The 25,096-nt window shown below is 40.4% G+C and overlaps 2 long non-coding RNA genes and 1 pseudogene across 2 annotated transcripts; all 3 read right to left on the bottom strand.

The window, feature by feature from the left end:
• Positions 1 to 1,000: 1,000 nt before the first annotated feature.
• LOC124461159 lies at positions 1,001 to 1,475 on the bottom strand. The gene is made up of 3 exons (XR_006954951.1): positions 1,408 to 1,475; positions 1,131 to 1,310; positions 1,001 to 1,058 (listed from the first exon to the last, which is right to left on the bottom strand). It is a non-coding gene; the product is annotated as an uncharacterized LOC124461159 (long non-coding RNA).
• Positions 1,476 to 18,910: 17,435 nt separating this feature from the next.
• LOC111519707 lies at positions 18,911 to 20,165 on the bottom strand (annotated as a pseudogene).
• Positions 20,166 to 23,591: 3,426 nt separating this feature from the next.
• LOC124461158 lies at positions 23,592 to 24,225 on the bottom strand. Its single transcript, XR_006954950.1, has 3 exons — positions 24,175 to 24,225; positions 23,712 to 24,105; positions 23,592 to 23,657 (listed from the first exon to the last, which is right to left on the bottom strand). It is a non-coding gene; the product is annotated as an uncharacterized LOC124461158 (long non-coding RNA).
• Positions 24,226 to 25,096: the final 871 nt, after the last annotated feature.

The raw sequence follows: 25,096 nt of genomic DNA, 5'->3' as shown, positions 1-25,096 counted from the left end.
GAGTTGCTCAAATGAATTGATAACAGCACGAATAGCACTGATGCTCTAAAAAAAAAGGAAAACTGATACTGCACCCATGATGGTCCTAACTAACAATCACTCTAACACCAATACTAATACTTCTGCAAACATTCACTTACCTAATCATAACGAAATATGATTTCAGGCGGCCCCTGCAAAGCCAGAATCCTGCCCACTATTCAGCGGTTGTCCTGGCCTGGCCAGAGGGCCAGTCCTCGACAGCTGTGCCTCCAGTAGACGCGCCTCCTGCACTCTCTGCCTCGTTCTCAGCGTCTGCACCATCTCGTCCATCGTCCTGTCCAGATTTCCGCTCGCCTGATGCACCAATACCTGAAAATAAAACAAATCTAAAAATAAAACCAACTAAAAAGTACAAATACTCACCTGAAAATACACAACAGCAAACAGCAGCTCCTTGTCCAGCGTCGTATGCATCGTCTCATCTGCGTCGTCCAGAATCTCGTCAAGCTAGTCCGTCTGCAGCTCCTGTATCTGAAAATATATTAAAATTATTATCTAAATCAGCAATAAAACACAAAAACTCACCTGAAAATCTACGTCAGACAGCAGCAGCATCGTCTGCGAATCCTCGTCCAGCATCTGGCCAATCATCTGGTCCATCTCGTCCTTCACTAGCGCCTGCACCTGGAAAAAAACACAAATCGTCAGAAAAATCTCTCAATAATCACGTAAACTTACCTGCAAATTCTCTTCAGTCACCTGCAGCAACACCAGCTGGTCCTTCTGGCCCTCTACCCAAGGCTGCGCCTGAAAATAACAAAAAATCAACAAAGAAACAAGTTAAAATAACTAAATACATATCTAAAATCGAGCCCCAGCCGCTTTCGGATCCAACTGGAGCTCCTCCTGCTTCTTGTGCTGCATCACTTGGCCCGTCACCTGGTCCTAAACGTCATAAAGCTGCACCTGTACCTGAAAAAAATATAAAAATGTTAAAAATACTACTAAACCAACCAATTATTCACCTGCCATACAAATGCCGCCAGCCGCAACACATTCTTCTATTCCAGACGCACCTGAAAACGGAGAAAAAACAAAGTTAAATTTAACTACAAATATTGGAAAAACTAAAAGCCAACAATACTCACCTAAAAACTCAACGCGGCCACCTGCATCCCATGGAGTCTAGGTAAGTACCTCGACCTGAAAATAAATATAAGCATAAACATCAACCTAAAAAATACTTACCTGCAAGCAGCTGTTCCCGTCCTAACAGCTTTACTCTGTCGTCGGTGGAGGTCTCCAGTGATGATTCAGCAGCCATGTTCCTGTAAAATAATAATAATTAATTTATAATTTCCAATATTTGTTAATCTTATTGTCAATTTTTATACTTATGTCACATTTTTCTAATTGTTTGTTTACATTTTGGAAATATATCGCCTTCTCTTTTCAGCCACATGCGCCGCCACCTGTTGCTGTATCGATTTCTTATCGAATAAGTATTGAGCAGCAACAGTGAGCGCACACGCAATAATGAGCACTCACTCCAGTGTTGCCCTAAAAATACCACAAAAAATGCCAGTTTCCCTACATTTCTCGCTCTAGCGCCCTATGCACTTCTCTACTTACCTCTATTAGTGCCCTCTGCACTCGCCTAATTCCCCCTATTAAGACCCCTTGCACAGGAAAATTAAATTTAAAATTCTTATTGCTAAAAACTAATACTTACTTATGCTAAATACTTAAAACTACTTACGCCATAATTATCTCTAAAAAAAAACACTAAATTCTAAATGTCATTGTCTATTTTATTATTATACATTCATTGTTAGTAATTAAGTTAGTTTATAAGTTATTTTATATTGTCCCTTCCCTGCTGCTGTAACGGCCCTATTTTTAGATTTCTGTTTTATGTCTCTAGAAGATGAAAGGACAGGCGGATCAAACGCCATAATCTTAAAAAAATACGCCTGATGACACAAATTAATAGAAGATAATTATGCCTAAAAATATCCTAAAATTTTCAATCACGCCCATAAAATATTTCTATTGGACATTTGTATCTCACTGTTAATTAACATTTGGACATCTCTCTGCCTCCAGTTACAGTGCAGTCTGGATTCAAGTTATGTTAATGAACTTAGCCGCAAATATAAATCTGTGAGAAATTTCCAAATTATATTATATATATATGATATTATATATATTCTAGACCACTTTGGACTAGTCTTAATTCATTTTTCACTTTATTATGCCTTCAGCACTTATTGTAAATTGCTGTATTTAATGACCCTTGTTATAGATTCTAAGGTCTTAGAATGAGAACAATAAAGGAGCCAATGGCCAGTCGGCCATTGGTGCTAGTTTGAGAATTCGCCTCAACACAAAGAAAAAAAACAAAGAAAAAAGCTCCGCTATAAATTGTTAAAAATATATAGTAAAAGTGGGAATTAATTGCCCAAATAAATCTTAAAAATAGTGTTTCAAGGCTCTTCACTAGTGTGCCACGGAAAATTGCCAATTTCCTAGCTAATTATTTAAATAAATGACAATTTAATATTTTTGTGTTGTTATAACCTAAAATGATTTATGTAAGAGGCTGGCAATCGAAACAATTTTTTCACTTGGGTATGTATTAGTGTATATACATACCCCTAAGTTCTCTCTCAGCCCTTTTATACATAACACATATACACACACACACAAGGGAAGGCGGTGACACACAGTTTTTCTTCTCACCAAGTACGGTCGCGTAGTTCAAGTCGTTCCGAAATCTCGTCAAATAAAGGAGCTTCCTGAGACCTGAGAATATACACAATTGTTAACCAGAGTCGGTTAGGGGTGGTGCTACGTACCCAAACACCTGCGGGCTCAATCGGGAGCCACTACTCCACCTGGCTCACCTTCATATTTCGTAGTTCGATAGCATCAGCTGTTCAGCAGTGTTGGTCAACGTATTCGGACACAGCTGATACGGGTAGCAGACCTGTAAGCTTACAGCCCGTAACAGCGTACATAAGCGGTGCATGCTTTCAGGCTGCACCATTTGGCGATCGTTGGAATTTTTAAAATTTTCTAAATTTCGAATCTACTGAATCTATAGATTGATAACGGCCAGCATTGGCCCCTGCCGCTGTGGCAATGCCGGTCAGTCAAATGGAGTACGAAGAGGATGGGCAAAGGGCTTCTGCCCGGCGGGTTTTAATACCGCCAGATCAGCCGAGCCAATGGTCAACTCCAACCGCTTGGTCGCTCGGCCCCAACGAAGATGCCGACCCACAGCAGCCGAATCAGATGAACGCAATATGCGAACCAGTTGATCCCGAAAACGAAGACCTAGGTATTCTACTCCGGTCAATGGTGAAAAAGTCAGGTGAGCTAGCTAAAGCACTGCGAAACGCCAGATATGTAAATAATGACATGAAGGACCAAGCCCAGCAAGTCTTTGCGTTAAACAAGTCTGCGCTCTCAGCATTCGCAATCCTCAAAAAAATGGAGAATACCACCACTTACTCCTCGAGCTAAGTAAGGGAAGAGCAGATAACCTTCATAAGCTAAAAGAAGATATTGGCAATGTGCTGGGCTCCAAGTTCGAAACTCGCACTCTCACAGATAATATAAGGCTGGAAATACTGGACCTAGACAACGAGACAACCGTAGAAGAGATAGTAGCAGCCTACCTACCAAGTTGAAAATTGACCTAGAGCCAGGCGCTGTCAAAAGTCTCTGCCCATCATACCGTGATACCCAGACAGCGCTCATATATGTTCCGGCAACAACCGCAGAGACAATCCTCAAGGCCAATAAGATTACGGTGGCATAGTCAGTGTGCCGAATCAGAATTAATAATGCCCCAGTTAGATTCTACAAGTGCCTAAAAACTGGCCATGTCGCTGCCAAATGTAATAGCGACGTTGACAGAAGTGGCTGGTGCTTAAAATGCGGAACCAGCGGTCATAAAATTCGGGACTGCTGTAACGAGGCCAAATGTTTTCTATGTGCAGCAGAAGGACTGACTTCTCTCACATGTAGCTGGCAGCCAGAGATGCCCGTCCGCAAACGGGCGGTCATCCAACGAGACCCGTAAGCACAATAATGATGATTAAGTTTATCCAGCTTAATCTAAATCATTGCTGGGCAGCCCATGAGCTGCTATCACAGACAGTGGGTGAGTCTAGAACAGACATAGCCATTATAAGCGAACCTTTTAAGGCCAGAACTGGAAATAACTGGTCCTGCAGTATTTCTGGGAAGGCAGCGATCTGGGCTTGTGGAACGCCATCACTATTGCAGCGTTCCGTGCTAAACAAGGAGCACTATGTCAGGGCAAACATAAGCGGCCACTGGGTCTACAGCTGCTACTTGCCACCAAGTCTGAATATCCAAAGCTTCAGCGATGCCTTAGACGATCTCGAGCAGACGCACGTACCCGCAGCCCAGTTATTATAGCTGGGGACTTCAACGCCTGGGCTGTTGAATGGGGTAGCAGTCTAACCAATGCCAAAGGGAGAGCACTTTTAGAGGCATTTGCAACACTTGATATAGCTTTGCTTAACGTAGGATTCCAAAATACCTTCAATAGAGCGGGACTCGGCTCAGTAATAGACCTGACTTTCGTCAGTGAAAGTCTTTATAGGTCAACTAGCTGAGCAATTGCTAATGTATATACTGCAAGCGACCATGAAGCCATACATTTTTCGGTCGGGGAAGCACAACTTGCACCTGCAAGACTTCCTAGCATCGATAAAGGCTACAAGTCCGAAACATTGAACGTGCAGGTATTTTCAGCATTAATTGAGAGGGCCCAATTCTCGCGGAACTCGGCTGGCGTGATGGCCGAACAGCTCTATAGCAACCTGGACGCAGCCTGCAGTGCAAGCATGACGCAAATAAAGAATTATAGAAGACATCATCAACCTGTATTCGAAGTGGATGCGGGATTGCGTCAATCGGCACCGGAATCGACCGAGAATGAGCGATATTTGCAACAATATCAAGAGGAACTGAGACAGCAGTACCTCCAGGAGGAGGAGAAGCGACAACAGCAAATTGAGCAACATCGCCAGCAGCAAAATGAGCAAATGCAACGACAACGCCGTCAATATCAAGACCGAGAGCTGGATCTACTGGAACAGATGCAACAGCGACCAAACAATCCACTGCAGCAACAGATTCCCGAATGGGCCAGACAGGATGATCAGAATTCGTATAATCCATATAATACACGTCAATTGTACAGTAGCCTCATCCCAGAGGAGGATGAAATTCGTGAAAATCGACAGCGTCTGCAGTGGCAGCAACAGCTTTTCGATGACTATGAGCAGCAACCACCGACTGATTATATTGTTGCCAATTCACATATGAATCAGCGTCCCCAGCAGGAGAATCACCGGGAGCGCCGTCAAGAGGAGCGCCGTCAAGAGGAGCGTCGTGAGCGGGAGCGCCAACATCGCGAACGTCTCCATCAGAAACGTATCCATCAGGAACGTCTCCAATGGAACGCCGTCAAATGCAGGAGCGTCGTGAGCAGGAGCGTCGTGAGCAGGAGCTTCGTGAGCAGGAGCGTCGTGAGCAGGAACGCCGTGAGCAGGAGCGCCGTGAGCAGGAGCGTCGTGAGCAGGAGCGCCTTGAGGAGGAGCGTCGGGAGCATATTTATATAAAAAAAAATTTTAGGTCTACCACCTTTGTATAAAAAAGTATAATTCAGTGCATCATTAATACAGTGGAAATTAAAAAAACAAGTAATAGAGGAAAATTAATCAAAAGCATTACTTTTGCCAGATCGCCCATAGGAAGAAAGGAAGTCAAATGGCTTATGTGTTCCCCTTTGACTTCGACACTCAGTAATCCATGAAGTAATTCCAACGCCGTGGATAGACAACAAAATGAAATCCGGACTATTTTATATGATGTGTCTGTTGTGGAGGATCTTGTAATTTTGGTATTGTAAAGATTAAAGAAAAATAATTTTATTATATTTAGACGGGAAAATAAAATTTTAAAATCTTATGCTGACGTAAAGAAAACAAATAAGGAATATAATGGTTTTCTGAATGAAACGACTTCATCTTAATGATTCCGATAAGCGCTCAGTTCATAAGATGCAGGAATATTTTAAAGCGTTTTAAATTTTTAAATGCTTTAAAGAAGGAATAAATTAAAGCGTTTTAAATTTTTAAATGCTTTAAAGGAGAAGGATTAAATTAAAGCGTTTTAAATTTTTAAATGCTTTTAAGGAGAAGGACCAGGGAGAAAGAAGTAAATTTGAACTTGTTCCTTTGACTGCTGCGAAGCAAGTGAAGGCGATTGTGAGCTGAGGTCGAACGAAAACTTTTAGTGCCAGTGCCGCCTACTTGACCACAATTAATATTATCCAGTTTTGGAAAATCGTAGAAAGTAGTGTTGGAAAACGTGAAACACACTCGGGTCAAATTTTTAGTGTTGCATTTGTTAGAGTTAGTATTCGTAAAATATCGATAAAAAAAAGTCAATCGAACCACGTGAATTTAACAATAAGACATTCTTTTCGTTGTTGTAAAATTATTATCTTATTTGGATTAAAATTCATTCACAATAAGCGCAAAGTAAGTTTCTTAAAGTATTTTTGCTGTATATATATAATTTCCAGTTTTGACTTTACGATTACATCACTCAATTTTATGGCGTATCACCTGGATGATTCCTTTCGACTAACTAATAAACTTACCACCAGGAGGCACAGGACTCGACTCGGCAAAGGAATCTTCATTTGCAACATTTTCATTGGCATCTTTTGTCGGTTTGTTGCCTGCTGCTGTTGCTCCCCAGTAATAAAATGCTATTGAATTAATTTTAGAAGGAACTTTGCAATAATCTCCTTTTGCGAGAACCTCCGCTCCTTTGACTGCATTAAATTTAATGAACTCTCTTATTAAATTGGTTCGAAATTAAGTAAAACTGAATTATGCATTCCCCTTCCATTCTTCCTTCCATCAAAGTCAACAGTAAATATTTAAATTTTCATCACCCTTTTGTCTAAACACTGAAATTGAAATTGTATTTGAAAATTGAAACAGTTGACAAATATTAGACAAATATTTAACTATATTATAGAGTAGTGAGTGAAGGGCAAGAGCAGTGCATCAAATGAAAGGGCACCAACCGAACCACTACCACCGGGCCGGAAGTCGGCAAAAGCAATTTCCTAGTCCTAGAATTTGATTTTGTTTACCTAAACTCAAAAGATACAATTTTTGCAGCTAATGAAATGCACAGATATTTCGTTAAAAGGTGAAGAAACCAGACCACAACAGGTAGAAGTAAGGCAAATAATCAACTCTCAGACATAACAATATAGCATAGGATATGGCCATATAAAAAACAAAATAAAATCATATTTAGCCTTTAGATTTCTAAAAAATATATATATGATATATATGTATATTGCAATGATAAACTTGTAAAAGGTAGAGCTAAGCTCACATTTCGAAATATCTTGAAAGGTTAAAAAAGCAAAAAATGAAAATGCAGTTTTTTGGAGCAAGCCAATAAAATTTTCGGAAAAAACATACAAAATAATATCGAAAATTTGAATTTAGAATTTGATTTGTAACAAATTTTTGGTTACGTTTCAAATTTTTTATATTTTGGAGTTAAGAGATAATAAGGAAGAATAACAAATATATTGTTTTATACCTTTATGGGTATATGAAATATATCAGAAAAACCAGAGGGAATCAATATATCCCTGGCCTTATCGAAGTCTCTATACCCTGTAAGAAATTCTTAGTAGCTTTAAGCTAATAATTATGAGTGTTCAATGAAAGACGTTAGTGTTTCTTGAAGTTATTAAATGTTTATTTATTTATATATATATCTAGGCACTAGCACATAAACCAGTGACTAAAGGTTGTCGCAACCAACACATAAATTGGGTGGACCTCGGAGTGAGATTACAAAGGTAGAGATGGGGCCAAAGACACAGCGATGCACACCCGATGTAGCTACAATTGGTATCTGATCTTACTAAGAATAATGCATTTCTTTTATAGTACAAAATAGCGAGCTCACCAGTGCATAGTGTTAGGTCAGCAAAGTACGTTTTTATTGATTAACTAGGTCTTTATTGTTTACTGCTGACCATATCAGATCTACTTATGACTGATGAGCAATCGATATCTATAATCGGGTTACATACTTAACATTGACATACATTTCCATTCGTTCTATATTATAATTGGCTTAATGTTAGCTTATTTTATATAATCTAAACACCGACATACTCCCGGCCGTTGAACACCTGTTCAACGTTATCCAACGTTGACCGCAAAATTGCTGGGGGCTGGGCTTACTGCAGCAGGAGTCGGTATGGGATTGACGATCCTCACGGTTGTCTGCTCTGGACCATTGTGTCTTGGGGGTTGTGAGCATCTTTTATTCCATATACCATCACAAGAACCAATGGTATTGTTAGCGCTACGTAGGAGACTATAACATGGTGAGCCGGCTGGCTAGGGTCTTCTGGCAATTTCCAGTTTTGCTTAGTTTCCAGTTTTCCTTGAATGTTGCTTAGTTCGTCGTAGCTTAGCTGCATCTTTGTGAATTGTGTTGTTGTTGGCGCTACTTTTGTTGGGCCAATGCTGAAGTTGCCAAATCGGACATATGACAATTTCATTGTGTCTGTCGTAGTTATACGGTGACCTGTTATTCGTATAGCAGAACTCCTAGCTGTACACGTCGGGTCTAGAGTTAACAATCCTGTCTTCTTAATAGTGACATCTTGTATATTATCGTCACAGGTCACTGCGAGTTCAATTGGTCTAGTGGTGGCAAAAATCCACTGATTTTTGTGATACATGTCGTACCACACGAATGATCTGTTTGTGTGTTGTATTTGGCAAGTTGATGATTTTGTGTTTTTGAATAGCTGGAACTCACAGTTGCTATTAGCCGAAAACGTCGTTTGTTTATCAAAACAAATATATTGCTCGTTGTTGAGCTGATGGCATTGTTCCAAATCGGCTCTTGAGAGCCCAATGTATTGATTCTGTTCCTTGTTGACAGCAATGATGGGAATTTTAATGTTCATGATTACAATCCCATGAGTTCCAATTGCTGGAATGGGTACCAGGTTATACAGTTGCACTGCCTGCGTTGCCACTAATGGAAATGTGACCTTAAATATCACATGATTGTTTGCGATTGTGCCTTGTGCCTTCATTAAGCCATATAATTGCAAGACGTCGTTATCTGGAACTGGCAAATCCAAACCAAACGGAAGATGTCTCTTCAGTTGGTTCAGATGTTCCCGAAGCTGGCCTGGTGATAGTAGTAACGGGCTTATTTTGCTATGATGGGCATCTGTAAATACTCGGGAAATTTCGGTTTGAATTCGTTGCAAATTCCCTGCAATAACTGTCATCTGAGTAGTTAGCGTGATATACCATTGCAATGCCTTTACTGCATTGTCCTGTACCTTGGTCATGTCGTTCATTTGTTGTTCCATTAGTTTCATCTGATTTTCAATTGTGGCTTCATCTCGCTTAATGATATTTATCGTTGAATCAATTACAGATGTCTGATTTTGCAGCAAGTTCAATAAGTAATCTTCATTTGATTTAACCTTTCGTATGGTGCCTGACATCTCTGTTGCATACTTTGAGTCCAGCACACCAAATAAGCCGTTCGCAATGTTCCCAATTATATCTAAGGGCGATCGTCGTTGGCGTTCTATGTGAAGGAGATCATTTCCTGTCCGTAGCTCTGAGTTGACATGCTCGAAGTGCCTCTGCATTGCGGTGCATGCCTCTGGAACCTTCATTAACACGCATATTTCTCCAACCTTTACTACTCCGTCTGAAAATGTCTTCAGGTCGGCCCAATATGGTTCGAGATCGTAGAATGCCACAATAGTCCAGTCAGACGTTGCCATCCTTCCTGTGCCAATACTTTCATAGTATATGCCTGGTTTGGGGTTGAATCGAGTTATATTAGTTCTTTGAGCAAATGCTATAGGCAATAATAACAGCATTAGGCAGATCGTCATTGCCAACGGTGGCAGACCGATCGATAAGCGTCTTTTGTTTTTGGTTCTGCGTTGTCCTCGATACCAGGGTCTTTTTGGGAATTCGATTCTGTGTCATCTGCCTCGATTTTACGTTTGTCGCCGTCTCTCTAAGCAAGGGGCCAATTTATGGATAGCCCGCTCTGGCTGTTTTAACGTCTACCACGCGGACGTATCCATCCAGGCCTGGATATAGTTTAACAATTCGTCCAATTGGCCACTGCAAAATTGGCACATTATCCTCCTTTAGAATTACCATCATGCCTTCTTTGACATTGTTATATGGCTTTTTCCACTTGGATGTACCCTGCAGTTCTTGTAGGTACTCTTGAGACCATTGTGTCCAGAATGTATGCTTAAGCCGTTGCACTAATTCCCATTGCTCTGGAATCGATCGCTGTGTTATTGGCTCTGCATCTGGTTGGGCTACTAATGGTTCTCCGATCAATAGGTGGCCTGGGGTTAGAGCTGTTAAGTCGTTGGGATCGTCTGAGTTTGGCGTTAACGGACGAGATTTCAGCACTGCTTCAACATTGACAATGATGGTAGACAGTTGTTCGAACGTTAAGTTTGCTGTCGATACGTTTTTCAACAGTAAATGCTTAGCGGACTTTACCGCAGCTTCCCATAATCCTCCGAAATGTGGAGACCGTGGTGGTATGAACTTAAATTGCACTCCTTTTTGATTGCAAAATTCCTTGATACTACCTGCTGCCGTTTCTGAGTGTATTGTATCGGTCAGTTCCTTAAGTTGGTTGTTTGCTCCAACAAAGTTTGTTGCATTATCGCAGTATAATGTCTGGCATCTTCCTCTGCGCCCAATAAAGCGCTGAAGCGCGCCCACAAATGAGGAGGTGGACAGGTCTCCGACCAACTCCAAGTGTACTGCCTTGGTTGCAAAGCATACAAATACTGCAATGTAGGCTTTGTCGGGACGTTTTCCTCGAACCTTATGGTGGATCCAGAATGGTCCACAATAGTCTACTCCGGCATTGAGAAAGGGTCTATTCTGAGATACCCGATGCTCAGGTAAGTCACCCATGACTTGTTTAAAGAACTGCGGCCGGTACTTGGTGCATACTACGCAGCCCTGGATCACATTCCGGACCATCGGTTTCACCTTAATGATGTGGTACTGTTGCCGAGCTATTCCGCGTAGTGCCTCATGTCCACAATGAAGATTTTCTTCATGAAGTTTCCGTAGCATCATTTTTACCACCGGATCATTATACGGCAAGAGATATGGATTCCTTGTTTCCGTTGATACTGGTGCTTGTTGTAGCCTAGTTGCTACTCGTATGATTGAATCTTCATCCAGTATTAGTGGCAACGTTGCCACCGTGCTTTTGCGATCTAGCGGTTGATCAGGTCGTTTCTTTAAGTGCCGTAATTCATATGCAAATCCTGTTTCTTGAATTTGCTTAATGATCACTCTCCGTGCTTGGTCCAACTCTTCCAACTCTAACTGAGCCGTTGGTTTCCTGTTCTGCTTGTGACAAAACCGTAGCACATACGCCACTATTCGCTGTAGCCGGTAAAACGAATTTCTGTGATTTACCGTATATATCCATTCACTCTTGTTGTTTGCCGTGGCAGTCACCATGCTGAATACCTTGGTTTTCTTCTCAGCGGTATCCATCGTGTGCTCTGTAGGCTTAAATGGTGCTGGCCAGCCACGTTGTGGTCCATGCAGAAATAGTGGTCCATACAACCATAATGTATGTGTGCTAAGCTGAGCTGCTGATATGCCTCGAGATAGAACATCAGCTGCGTTGAGCGCTGATGACACATGCCGCCATTGCCTTGGATGTGATACTGCGTGTATTTTTGTCAACCGATTAGCCACAAACGTGTGGAAATGTGATGCCCGTGAATTAATCCACGAGAGTACTACTGTTGAATCTGACCAGAGGAATGATTCCACACTTTCTGATCCGAATTGGAGATCCTGTCGAACTCTATCCGTGAGTTCAGCTCCAAGTACAGCTGCACATAGTTCCAGCCGGGGCAGTGTCTGTTTTTCCAGGGGAGCCACTCTCGACTTGGCGCACAACAATCTGACCGAAATTTGGCCATTTTTATAGGTTGATCGGACATAAACTGCCGCACCATACGCCTTTTCTGATGCATCAACAAATGTATGCAATTCCTTTGTAGTGGGGACCTTGCCATCAAAAATATGCCTTGGAATTTTCATGTGGTTTAGTGCCTGTACATCCTCTCGATAAGCTTCCCATTGCTTCTCCAAATACGGCGGTAGGTCACCATCCATCTCAATTCGTTCGGTAGCAACATGTTGAAGAAACATTTTCGCTCTTACCACTACCGGTGCGAACAGTCCTAGAGGATCAAAGATTTGACCGACTTCGGATAGCACCACTCGTCTGGTTATTCCTTTTGTATGTCTTTGAGCCTTTCCACATAATTGGTCTTCTTTGGGTGCCCATATGATTCCCAGTGTTTTGACACTTGTTTGTTCCAGTGTGTCACCGAGATTGATGTCGGCAATCGTATCTTCCTTTGGAATTTCCTTTAGAAGTTGACTGCTATTTGAACACCATTTTCGTAAGTTGAAACCCTTAGGTTTCAAGATTTCTAGAAGCTCTTGTCTTATTTGCAGGGCTTCTGGTAAACTGTCTGCTCCTGTGAGACAATCATCAACATAAAAGTCATTTTTTAATGCTGATGCTCCAGACGACAATTTTTCAATGTTTTTCAGTGCCAAATATTCCAGACACTTCGTCGCTAAATATGGGGCTGACGTGGTTCCATAAGTCACCGTTTTTAAACGATAAAACTTTAGTTCTTGACTTGGATCCTCTCTCCACACAATCATCTGATTGAATTGATCGGCAGGGTTTATCCAAACTTGACGATACATTTTTTCAATATCTGCCGTAAACACATATTTGTGGGTCCTGAACCGCAGAAGAATTGAGAAGAGTTGACTCTGTACAACTGGTCCAGGATATAAAATGTCGTTCAGTGATTTTCCTGATGACGTTTTGCATGATGCATCAAATACCACTCTAAGCTTGGTGGTGGTACTTTCTGGTTTTAGTACACAATGATGCGGTATAAAGTAATGGTTCTTGGGAATTTGTTCTACCATTACTTGCTTCATATGTCCAAGCTGTTCATATTCTGACATAAATTTTACATACTCCTTTTTTATGTCAGGGTTCATTCGCCTCTCTAATGACATGAATCTTCTTATGGCTACTTCCCGAGATTCTCCAAGAGATGACGCCTCTTCAGCAAATGGAAGCTTTACAATTAGTCGATTGTCCGCCGCCGTGTTTAGGTTATCGAGGAAGAATTTTTCACAATACTCTTCCTCCGGACTCCTGTACCTTTTTATTGGCTCTAGTGTGTCTAGCTGCCAGAATCTTTCCAGTGATTCCTCTGGATTCGTCATGCCTACCATACATGTGATTGAAGCTGACGTTGACATATTAATTCTGCCAGCAACAATCCATCCAAACTCTGAGTTTTGTAATGTTGGACGGTTTCGATTGCCCCGTCTCCTTTCTGGTAGCAGTATAGCATAGTGATCATCAGCTCCCAACAGCATATCAATTTTTCCGGGTTTATCAAATGTTGGGTCCGCTAATTGAATGTTGTCTGGTAATGTGACTTTCTGCGTTATTTGTTCTGTGGGTTGGTCACCTATTATGTGTGGCAATACAAATGCCTCAACTAGCATTGCGAACTTGTTGTATCTTGACCTTACAACCAAGCTTACTCGCGCCTTGCTTATCTGTGGTTGACCACCCACTCCATTTATATGCACATGAGTCTCGCTAATTTTTAACGATAACTTCTTTACCAGTCTCTCTGAGACGAGATTTACTTGAGAGCCGCTATCCAGGAGTGCTCGAAATTCTCCTTTCCTTTCATTGATCCCTTTTACCACTACCTTGGCCGTTGCCAACAGGGTGTATTTTCTGCCAATTCCATACGCAGAAGCTGCAGAAGCAGATGTAGCAATTTGGTTGCCTGTTTCTAAATGCAACATTGTGTTATGTTTTTTATCGCATTTAAAGCATCCCCTCCAAGAGCAATTTTTTGCCATATGGTCCGGCTTGAAGCAATTGACACACAATTTGTGTCTCTGCACCCAATTAAGCCGCTCTGCTGCGGATTTGATTTTGAACTTTTCACATTGGAAGAGTTTGTGCTTTGCTCTTTCGCAGAAAGCACACAGGGTACTGTTTGTCCCAGATGCTGTTGCGCATGTCTTCCTTGGACTTGGTTTTTCAATGCTGCGATTTTCGTTTCTTGGTTTCCCAATCGCCTCTAATGTTAGGAAGCGCTGTTCCAAGAAGGATAGGAAGTCCTTTACTTCCTGCAGATCCCTTGTGTTGGGAAGAGATTGCTCATATAGTGCGTGGTTGAATCTATCCAATTTTCTTGTCATATGAAACATTATGACAGCATCTGACGATTCCAAATTGACGCCTACATTTTTTAAGGCTTGCAATGATTCAAAAATGTTATCATGCAAATTCTTTATAGAAGCTGCGTCATTTCCCACATTTGGGTGATCAAACAGCTTTGCCAGTATGGCTGTTACTAGAACTCGTTTGTTATTAAAACGTTCCTGCAACACTGACCAAGCAGTGTTGTAATTGGCTTCTGTTAATTCCAGGTGCCGTATCAATCTCTCTGCTTCTCCAGAAAGGTTTGATTTTAAGTACCACATTTTCTCTATCGTGGATGCATTTGACTCATGAACCACCTTTTTATAGATGTCATGAAATTGTTGCCATTTCAGATAATCCCCATCAAATTTTGGAATGGGAATTTTGGGTAGTTGTATCGATTGCAATACAGGTGGTGATTGTATCACTACATTTTCTGCTGGTGCCACACAGAATTTCAGCATTGTATTTTCTGCGGCCACAAACGTAGCTATATTGTATCCGGCTTCGGCTGGATTTTCAGCTAGCCGATGAATCTCATAATGGATTTCTTCAATTTGCATCCATAATTTGTCGACTACCGATTTGTAAGTCATTTTATCTTCAGGCACAATTTGTCTTAATGTCCTGGACAATGACTCCAGCAGAGCACTTTGCTTACGAACCAGTGGTTTGATCATGACTCGCTCTTCCTCTCGTTGGCGAGCTTGCCTCTCTAGCTTTATTTTTGCCAAATGGTCCTTCCAATCTTCCACTATATTAGATACAACCGTCTTCATTTTGCTGAAATAGTCCGTTACAAAGTAGTCATCTTCAGTTGGCACGTTATTTAATTTGTCCATCAACTCCTGATGACTTTTCTCGAAGTTCTCCCACATGTATTCCAGGAGCTCAAGTTTCTCCTCGAAATAAGATGGCTTCGTTTTCCTGGCGAAAGAATCTTTTTTGGTATTCCGAATAAAGGCCTGGATTGCCTCTCCTCGTTCTGTCTGCTGTTTATAAAACTCCTCCATGTTCTTTTATATTCTTATGTAATTGCTTATCTGTACTAGTACTTGACCCGATGGGAGTTTATTTATTTTGTCAAAGACAGGGAACGCTCCGACTCGTTCCTAAAATTGGTCAAGTGTAGCACAAATAAGAATAAGAAATAAATCGAAGTTGCCTTTTGATTAGTGTTTTAACAATAGTTTTATTTTTATTTCCAATATACCTATTCTTTTACACTGATAACTGCCACGAAAGTGAAACCAATTTTTTGAGTTTCTTTTCTTTGTTTAAAAAATTGCTGATCAATGCCAAAATCTATACTCGTGCGTACTACCTGGGTTACTGACCGAGTTAACTAGGTCAGATATTGCTGACGCCAGGGAATGCAACAGAGTTGAGTTGATCAAACTTTATTTTTATATAAAAATAACTTTTTATGATTTGGTCGCCTCGTTGACACAAATCGTTGTTAAATGTTTTTTATAAAGTGATCGCCTAGTTGATCAACTTTTATTCAATGGGTATGCACTGCTACCCCGTTGCGGAAAACCAACTCCTAGTTTTCCAATAAATCTTTTTTATTCGCCAAGGTGGCTACGCAATGATTGCCAAGTTAATCAATTGCGATGTTTTTAGTCGGGACCCCCAATTGATGTGAGATGTTCATCAATTTGTGCCCTCGCTTAGGATTGTCGTGTCCAAAGCGTGCAAAGAAAGTAGTCGCCTAGTTGACCAGTTTCCTTTTTGTTGAGAGATTGGTCGCCTGAGTTGACCAAATGTTCTCGCTTGATGACGGTTTCACCAAGTCTGTTATTCTTTTAACTTGGAGCCGCCAATGTCGGGGTCACCAAAATGTTCAATGAAAGACGTTAGTGTTTCTTGAAGTTATTAAATGTTTATTTATTTATATATATATCTAGGCACTAGCACATAAACCAGTGACTAAAGGTTGTCGCAACCAACACATAAATTGCGTGGACCTCGGAGTGAGATTACAAAGGTAGAGATGGGGCCAAAGACACAGCGATGCACACCCGATGTAGCTACAATTGGTATCTGATCTTACTAAGAATAATGCATTTCTTTTATAGTACAAAATAGCGAGCTCACCAGTGCATAGTGTTAGGTCAGCAAAGTACGTTTTTATTGATTAACTAGGTCTTTATTGTTTACTGCTGACCATATCAGATCTACTTATGACTGATGAGCCATCGATATCTATAATCGGGTTACATACTTAACATTGACATACATTTCCATTCGTTCTATATTATAATTGGCTTAATGTTAGCTTATTTTATATAATCTAAACACCGACAATGAGTAAACAACGAGCAAAGTTCTATTAAGTATCAAAAGTCGGAGAATTATAATGACATTATTCAATTTACTTATGTATTACATCGAGCTTGTTTCTTTATAATTTCAATATACCTTGTTTTACAGGGTAAAAGATGTTGGTTGTTGATTTTTAACCCTTGGAGTGCGATTAAAAAGTGAAATTTTAAGAGCCAAAATATTTGCTTAAAATCTTTATAGTTATATAGCTAAATATGGGTACGAAAAAATCAGATTTTAATATACGGAAGACACAACTAAAGACTATTTTAAGTGTGCATGCAAATTGCCTATTGAAAATTTATAACAAATAAAATTAATTCACAAATTCAAATAATAGCTTCAAGTTTAAAGGGCCAACAAGATATCCACTGTGTATCAGTCTTAAAATTACTTCCAAATCTTTTAGGTTTTAAAAAATTAATTGTGGAAATACAAGACGTTCTTTTCAATGCTAAAGTATTGTTTAAATACATATTCTCTCTTATTCGAAACTTTGAGTTATCCTCTAGCGCCAAATGCCTTGATCTGGAGACGCACACCCATTATTATCAAAGTTTTTTAGCTCCAAAATTTCTAGGGAAAAGTATTTAGCGTTTTCACCTAAAAGAATGTTTGCTTTATTTCTTCCGTGTCATCCGAGTTTCTCTTCACAATACCTTGAATGACCGAGGTTCTACTGTAGAATTGTATTTTTAAAACATTCCCTGACAAGGGGAAGTTTAGGTTAGCGAATCTGCGACTGCAAGTTGTCAGAAGCTCCTTTAGCCCTAATAAGTATGCTATAGTTTACTGAAAACCTTGTTTTTACTTTCAGTTTTCCGTATAGTTTTTTCAAAGAGAATTTCGCGTAATATTTCATTTGAAATGTATCAATACTAAAAGGACGAAAAAGTAAAGACTTCAAATTGTAAAGCATTTGAAAGGGGTTTTTAATATTAAAGCTCCTTTAAATAAAATGTTACACAAAACAAGTGAATCAAATGCTGAAATGAACGCGAAACTTAAGCCGCAGATCTGCATAGTCAGTTATAGACACTTAAATGCCAGTCAAAATTGGATTTGGGCCGAAGTTGAGATAAACATTTTTTATAGTTACGAATCTCCCCTCTCCCTTCTCTTCGTTTCCTCTCAGTCAAAACCAAGCCAATTTCCCAGCTGCACATTAAAGTGGTGAATAAAATCACTGTATAGAGAAAGAGGCAGTAGTGGGGAGGTAGTGAGTATGTGTCATGTGTGTGGTGTGTGTGTTGGATGTTAGTGTGTCATTTTTTTATGCCTCTTTAAAAAAGTGTCCAGAAGTTTTGTGATTTTGATAAACAGACAGAGAGAAAAAGTGGAAGTAAAAAGCAAAATGATAGCAAAAAAGGAAAATGTGGAAAAGCTCGTGAGCTCAGATAAAGAAAAACTCACAGAGAACAAAAAAAAACACACACATTTATGCAAGTAACATACGCCACACAGCTTTTAATAATAAAAACAACGAGCTCTTAATATGAAAAAACATAGAAGCAACCCAAAAGGAAACCAAAAGTAAGCCATATATAGGCAAGAAATTCAGAATGATAAGGATAAAAACGATTGCGTAGGGACAGAAGGCGGGGGAGGAAGGTGTAGTCAGGAAGGGATGTAGACGTGTGTGTGAATGTCTTTATATGGTCATATGTGTATGTGTGTGTGTAGGGCAAAAGATTTGCCTTAGTTCCCTTTCTCTCGTTCTCTCTCAAGATGTAAGATGTTTAACTAATTTTGTTCGTCATTTAAATTTCTGAAATTCACTTAAATTGAAAATTTTCGTAATTATTCGTTGTATCCAAACCTTTCAGGCACCCTCCATTTCAGGTTTCCCAAAGAATCAACCTTTAAACATTATGTTTAATGGAGAGAGTTCTAATTTAGTAGAGATGAAACAATGAACAAGAGTATTTGAGATAGATTAATTGGCAAATAACTAATCAACTTCCAATATACATGGGTTGGATTTGTTATATATCAAAAAATCAATTAAGTGTACTAGATTTGTGTACAATTCGGACCTTTTGGCAGATTATTCCGATAGTAATCTAAGACTAGTCAATTTAGGCAAGTTTAATAACATTAAATGATCTCTCTGAAGAAACTTTAACATTAATTCTCATTTAGATCAGACTTTATTAAGAATTGTAATACTAAAATAATAAATAAAATATTCCAACTAACATCAGGGAAGATCATGCGCATGATTTAACATTCTTACAGTAGCCACATTTGACAATATCAACATATATAAACTGATCTGGACTGTAGCTATAATTCTTGATTCTTTCAAATTTGGCAGAGCGTATACGTTTATAGATATTCAGCGAGTCCATGAGAAAACAAAATTTGCCACAAACACATTTTGGTGTCTCGGCTATCAGTTTGATCAGTATGGCAGGTAGTGAGTATATAGGCAGATTAAATTGGTCGACTGAACGAGCTGCTTGCAGCCAGAGCGGCTGAGGGGAGCATTGGGTCCTTGTGTTTGCCTCAGTGGTGCCCTCGAGACGTTGAACATCCAGATGATTGGGTCCTTTAAATGCATTGCCACAAACATCTAGGGTATTAATGTGTAGGTCTTCTAGGGCAGCTGGCAGAGATTCCAATTTATTGTCCGATACATAAAGCGAGTGCAATTTCTTCAGTCGTCGCATGGCAAAGGGTAAAAAGGTTAGATTATTGTGATTTAGATTCAAATGAACCAGCTTTTGCCATTTAACCACCAGATAAATCCAATTCACAAAGAGATTCACTCAATTTGATGCCATTTAGAAATGACCAATCGTTCAGTTCTCCCAGACAATTCCCAAGAAGTACGAGTTTCGTCAGGGGCAGACGTCCCAACTCCACGGGTATCTGAAAAAAGTTTTAAACATTTGTACAGCCAAACAGGACAGATAAAAGGGCGCGAAAAGCTACCAACTATTATTCACCTTCGTTAGCTGCTTGTTGGCCACATCCAGATGGGTTAGATTACGCAACGAGCATATCTCAAAACTTAGCTTAACCAATTGACTACTATTGATTGTCAGAGACTGCAGAGATCGTGGAAAACCCTTGATGGGATAATCGCAGCGACGATTAATAGTCATTTTAGTCTGTGACTTTGCTTTTTGTGTAATGGCCGTGGCAGTGGCTATATTCAGTCTCAAATTGATGGCGTCCTTGCCCTCCATATCCAGTTTGAGAGTCTGCAGGAATCCCTTTAACTGAATGGGATCACATTTAATCAATAGATTTTCTGCCGGCTGCTTGAATCCAATTGTTGCTTTGAAGTCCGCCACGAATTTCGTGTGAACAGCCTGGATATTGTCCTTGACCTTGCAACGGTGCCCCTTTTTAATCTTTGGTGTGAACAATATAATTTGTATTCAACTTTTCGCAAAGCAATTCCAAACCATCAATTTGGCTTTCGCAAAACCACAGCACTGAACACCAACTCGCAAGGGTCACACAGTTACTACAAAAATCACTCGAACAAAAAGAATACAGCTCTGCTGTATTTGTAGACATTACTGAAGCATTTGATAAAGTGTGGCACCAGCCCGCAACACAGGCCTCCCAGCTACGGGCCTCATCTTCTGCTGACACTCAACGGCAGAAAACTATTCCAGTTCCTCAAAATGCAGCTAATATACAACATCTTCAGCTATTGGCGGAGCTGAATCAGCATCAACTGGCTGGCCAGCAGCATCAGCCCGCAGCACAAGTCTCTCAGCTACGGGCTTCATCTTTTGCTGACACTCAGCAGCAGCAATCTGACATTCCAGCTCCACCAATGACAGCAAATATTCAATACTCACCGCAAATGGATACGCAGCAGCATCAAATGGTCGTCCAGCAGCACCACCCAGCAGCACAGGCCTCCCAGCTACGGACTTCATCTTCCGTTGACACACAGCAGCAGCAATCTCCAACTACTCATCTAGATCGGCATGCAATGCGCGAGGCGACGGCCCATTTTGATGGCGCCCCATCTCTCATCAGATTCGATTGCCACCTAAGATACCAAAAAATTATTGAGAGAAACGAACTCAAAAAACAAAAGGAGGAAAAATCGAAACTAAACAAACCTGTTGTGCGCATGGAAGGACACGTGATCAACGGCCTGTTTCGAGATTTTAAAAGAGGCACACGAAATCGCGCGTATATAGAAGAGCGATTGAAGGGCCAGCCAATCCAAATCCAGCGACTTGTCCTGCCTCCACTCAAGCCTGGTGAAAGATTCACCCTTAATGATGACCAACTCTCAAAAAATCTTGAGCGAGTTGAAAACGAGCTCCTGAATGAGATTGAAAGTAGCATAGAAGCTGAAACGAAAAATAATGAGAGATTACCACCCATGAAGGTGCAAAAAACTGCTAATTCTTTACTTACTCACTTTCAGCCAGCTGACCTTGACAAAATCTCCATACAGCGGTTAAAGGGACTTGGCCCTCCCGCTTTCAGCCAGCCTGTACCAGGCCTGGCCAGCAGGCAGTCAATATGGACCTATCATCCAAGCAATGCCTGCTCGAGCACTACATTGCGGTCGAAGGGATTTGGCCTTCCCGCTCCTAGTTATTTTCCTCCAAACGAGCCTGTAGATGGAACAGATGCTTCTCCAGTGCCGCGCACCAATTGCTAGCCTACTGTGCTGCCACTCCACAGGCAAACAAGCTCTCCTGACGGCCCAAATCCTCCAATACTGGGGCTGAAGGGCACGCATACATTGTTCTGGGGTCTCACATAGTCCAATCCGAGAAGAGAGACAGAAATAAGCCAAAATGTTTGCCTATGACAAAAAAAACAACACATGTTACTCACTTCTTGCCTATAAGAGGGAATTTTCCTGACAATAAGAGCGCTGCCTCAATGATTTTGCCAACTGCAATGACGCCATGAATCGATATGATTCGAACTGATAACCTGCAAGAAACAATTATACTAATCACTATTAATGAACAATATTTGTAAATACTATATTCTTTATAATTATTGCAGCTTGCAACTTGTTCTTGATCCTCTAGTTGTTTTTATGGCCCTTGGTATAACCCAGTAAGCATTTATTTACTTGCATGTAAAAAATTTCCCATGTAAATTTCCCACAATTTTTTTTTTGTCCTACCAGTAACACCCAACAAACATTATGTCTTATATATTAATCATTCACACTATTAATAAGCCATTGTAAATTATTTCTAAGCTCGTTTTTATTGTAATTGTGTATGCTTCCTGATAGGGGGCGAAAAACAATAAAAGATGGTTGACTCCTTCGGGAGCCAACCACTTGGTCATACAAGTAAAAAAAAGAGAGAATTGGAAATTCTCTCCCTAAAGGGATAGATAAATCACCTGGTCCGGCTGAGTAACGGCCTGACTCAAATCACGGCCAAAACAATGGACACCTATGGCAAAATAAAAGCTACCCTGGAGGCAAACAAATTTGCCTTTTTTACTCACCAGCCCAGATGGGAACGAGGTGCTAGATTTGCCATCTTGAATCTACACCACTCCACTGAATGCGAAGCTATCCGTCGTGACCTGAAAAAGCTAGGATTTGAGACAAAATACATCAAAAGACTGCAGTCCTCGGTAGATGAGTTGTCTAAGTGGCCCAGTCATTTAGTCAACTGAACAACGAGGATCCGGGTTCGAATCCCAGGCTAGTGTATGGATGTAGTTTTCGTCTAAGCTGAAGGCCTTAGTTGCCAGTGCTTGTAAAATATAGTTAGGTTGATAGTTTATAACTATATCCTATACTTTAATAATAATAATAACATCAAAAGACTAACAAACTACAGAACTAAGAGGCCAATAAATGTCTTTAATTGAAATTAACAAACATAATGACAATAAACATGATGAAATACTTAAAATTAAGGTCCTAGGCAGCAATGAGGTACGCGTCGAGAGGCAAAGGGGCCGAAGGCAGATTCCCCAATGCAAAAACTGCCTCCTCTTTGGCCATACAGCCAGGTACTGCTGCCTTCCCCGCTCTGCTCCGTCTGTGCTGGCCAGCACAAATCCGACAAATGCCCCTCTCCTGATGGCCAATCTCCAAAGTGTGGCATCTGCGGAGATGGCCATAGAGCCACCTATAGGAGCTGTGCCTTTTATAAGGCTGAACTGGCAAAATTTGTCGTTGACCAGCGCCCAGAGCGGCAAGAAAGGCAAATGAATCATGAAAAGGAAAGAAAATTTGGGCATGAGACAATGAATATGCAATCTAACGCTAACAAAAACTTACCTGAAGTCCACCAGCAACCATCTGCACCACCTCGCCAGTTGTCCTGTCCTGATTTCCGCTCGTCTGATGCACAAGTACCTGAAAATAAAACAAATCGTAAAATAAAATCAACTAAAATCTACAATTGCTCACCTGAAAATACACTACAGCAAACAGCAGCTCCTTGTACAGCGTCGTATGCATCGTCTCATCTACGTCGTCCAGCATCTCGTCAAGCTAGTCCGTCTGCAGCTCGTCCATCTGAAAATAAAATAAAATCATTATCTAAATCTCCGAAAAATCACAAAAACTCACATGTTAATCCATGTCAGCCAGCAAAAGCACCGCCTGCGAGTCCTCGTGCAGCATCTTGGCAATCATCTGGTCCATCTCGTCCTCTGCTAGCGCCTGCACCTGGAAAAAAACACAAATCGTTAGAAAAATCAAATCAGCAGCAGCAGGTCCTGGTCCTCAAGCAGCGGCTACACCTGAAAGCCAAAAAATATCAACAAAAAATCGCTCTAAAAAAACCATAAACTTATATGAAAGCCAGCTGCAGTCTTTAGCAGCACCTTTTGCAGCCCTCCTACACTTTCTGGTGCTAAATCTCGTCTGGCAGCCGCCCCATTGGGTGCAACTAATGCGCCTGCACCTGAAAGAAAGCAAAAATTGTTACAAAAATATACCAAATCAACAAAATACTCACCTGTAAATTACTCGCCTACAGCAGCAACCCCTATTTATACACTAGACGTACCTGAAAACGGAGAAACAACTAAAATTAAAACAACTATAATTATCGACAAAGCTAAAAGTCAGCGGTACTCATCAAATACCAACATGCGGCCAACAAAACTGGCCAAAGCCAAATCACCAGTACCTGAAAACAAACAAAAAATTAAATTAATCAACAAACACTTACCTGCAAGCAAACCCGGTCGGGCAGCAACACCAACAAAAATGCAAAACGGATCGTTTCGCAAAACCTTGCAGCAACAAAATCTGCCAAAGGTCGCCAGCTGTTCTCGACCCAACAGCTTTACTCTGTCGTCGCCAGAATACTCCACCGTTCATGAACTCGCCATCTTCCTGCAAGGCATCTGAAATTAATTTTTAAAATGTTCTATGTTAATTATTACTATTGTCAATTTTATATTTTTTTTACTTACCTATATTTTCCTATTGCTTACAAATAAATGTCTCTCTCTGAAGAGGAGTTCAGCACCGCAAAAACTGAAAGCCCAACTTCATCACTTGAATTCAAAATATGAACTGATTTTATTGAAAAACGTCTTGTGTACATCAAAGAATTCTTAGACTCTAAGAGGCGACAATTGTTCTTAAAAATGCTTACTCTAATGTTTATATTAATGCTTGTTTATATCATGCACAGCGTTGGCGACTTGATATTGCGCCGTTATTAAATCTTGAGTGCTTTCCCACAGAGTGTGGATGCATGTTTTGTTTATTTCTTTGTTCAATCTGATTTGGTGAAGCCGTTTCAGATGAACGCGATGTTTATTCTTAAACATTCTGCGAAGGGCCGCCAAATGCGACGTTTAGGAATTGCCGTCTAATCTTACATTGTCTTATACAAATTATTATTAATATTAAAATTAGTAAGATAACTAATATTAAGGAAACATGACCGGTTACATGATGGAAGTTTAAACCTTGTAATTCAATATGATGTTCCTTTAATGCTTGTAGCTGGTTTCCTACTTTCACCAATTCTGCTGAATGGTTCACTATATTTGCTTCTACTGGATTCCAAATTATATTTGCCATGTTACTAATATCGCCCACGTGCGCCGTTTTAATGGCTATATACGACTCTGACTGTATGCTATGATGAGCCACTATAACTTTATCTTCTGTCCTAGCTGTGCAGCCTGATCTGAGGCTCAAAATTCCTTGCTCTGGTATAGCCATTATCTCTTGCTGTTCATTACCGCATTGGACTCTAGCGTTAGTTCTAGGTGGAACCTTAAATAACCAACTCCTGCTACTATCTAATTCTACCCAGTAAGACTTTGTTTCCATAATCGTTGTGTATATGCAGTTAGATTTGGTATTTTGTTTAAGAGCTGT

This window comes from Drosophila willistoni, unplaced genomic scaffold, assembly GCF_018902025.1.
Source record: "Drosophila willistoni isolate 14030-0811.24 unplaced genomic scaffold, UCI_dwil_1.1 Seg219, whole genome shotgun sequence".
In the NCBI taxonomy this organism is placed as follows: domain Eukaryota; kingdom Metazoa; phylum Arthropoda; class Insecta; order Diptera; family Drosophilidae; genus Drosophila; species Drosophila willistoni.
The sequence above is the reverse complement of the archived record's forward strand: the minus strand, read 5'-3'. Positions and strand labels throughout refer to the sequence as shown.